The sequence below is a fragment of the Euprymna scolopes genome, chromosome 36 (genome assembly GCF_053919585.1).
Source record: "Euprymna scolopes isolate OS-2025 chromosome 36, ASM5391958v1, whole genome shotgun sequence".
Classification (NCBI taxonomy): domain Eukaryota; kingdom Metazoa; phylum Mollusca; class Cephalopoda; order Sepiida; family Sepiolidae; genus Euprymna; species Euprymna scolopes.
In genome coordinates, this window is record NC_136517.1 from 15,726,744 (window position 1) to 15,728,693 (window position 1,950).

Below are 1,950 nucleotides of genomic sequence, written 5' to 3' on the forward strand. Positions count from 1 at the left end.
CTAATATGTGTAGAAAAAGCGGTTCATCCTTCGTAGGGACGTGATGTCCCTCAACAAATAGGTTGTTCCGAAATCGTATCTGGGGAGTCGGCTAATTTCAGTTAATGTTTGTAGATGTGATATCTACTGCCTGCATATCAGCAGTAACTATCTTAGTTGTATAGGACGCGTTGCTTGTCACATCGTAGAATGTGGAACTGGATAAAAATATAAGAATTAAAAAAAAAAAAATCGAGGCATAGTTAATAGATTGCGCCGTGGCCCATATGGTTAGGTCGTCAGTGTTGCACACTTCATGAGTGCGACGACCTGGGTTCGCGCCTATGTCGGAGCACGTCACTGATGAGATGCAGTATATCGAAACCCACTTTGGGTCTGGCGTTGTCCGTTGTCGATGCAATTGCTGGATTCTATCTAAATATGGGTTCTATCTTTATCGTGAAAGGTGTATGTGAACGGGTATTCATATATATATATATATGGGTTTGTATTACTGTACACATAGATTCAAAAAAGTTGTCAAAAAAACAAATATAGAACAAATAAATGTTATCAAAGGCAAGATAAGTTACTTTTCTACTTAACTGGATATATTTTTTGTGTTTTTATTCAGTGTAACATGTTTATTCAGCTCGAAAAACATGCAGTGTTTACCGATGTATTGGAAAATTCAAAATGGCAGCCGACTCTCTCTGGGAGAGGGTACGTTTGGGAAAAGGTATTATAAATAATAAACTAGACAAAATACTGTTAGAAATTCTCTCAATATATGTTACCGTGACATAAGTTGACATGTATTCGGTTGTTTTCTAACAGTATTTTGTCTAGTTTATTATTTATAATACCTTTTCCCAAACGTACCCTCTCCCAGAGAGAGTCGGCTGCCATTTTGAATTTTCCAATACATCGGTAAACACTGCATGTTTTTCGAGCTGAATAAACATGTTACACTGAATAAAAACACAAAAAATATATCCAGTTAAGTAGAAAATTAACTTATCTTGCCTTTGATAACATTTATTTGTTATATATTTGTTTTTGGACAACTTTTTCGAATCTATGTGTACAGTAATACAAACCCTATATATATATATTAAGGCAAAAACTGGGTCAGGTGTTCATCAACATTTCGTCTTTATTTCGGTAATTCCTCGAAATAAAGACGAAACGTTGATGAACATATAATTCAGTTTAGTCTTTTTTATTTCTCTATTTTTTCGGAATACTATTTCCATGATTTTCATATATATATATATATATATATATATATATATATATATATATATATATATATATATATATATAATGTGTTTATATATATATATATTTATAGATAGATAGATAGATAGATAGATAGATAGATAGAGAGAGAGAGAGAGAGAGAGAGAGAGAGAGAGAGAGAGAGAGAGAGAATGAATTTTCGATATATCACTCTTGTTTTCAGGTATCTTGATGCGGGAATACAAGTCTTATTATCACTGATACATTGTAAATGTCGAGCTGAATGCTATTCACACTTTTAACAGTGAAAACTGACGCCTTATTTGTTCAACGACATAAGTGTGTACTAAAGTAGAATAGATCTGACCGGATTTGAACCCGACATGACCGATCCCAAAGTTGACCAGTATAGCCATACGACTAATCTAAAAAAAAAAAAAAGCACTATACGTTTATTTGTTTAAGGGTCTGTATCATTTTCTTTGTGTCAAGATTTCCACACCACTTGTGACCATAAGTAAAAAAAAAACAAAAAAAAAAAAATTAAAATCGCATACCACAAATATTTTAACAGGCGTTCGTAGGTTAAAAGGGGTCAGGTCCCTCACACATTGTGAGTATCCAAGGGTCACTGGATCACCATTTGAAAACACTCATGTTACCTTGAAGCAGATGCTACACTCGTCCTTCAAATAAATTACTCCGTCAGCGGAAAAAAAACCCGAAATA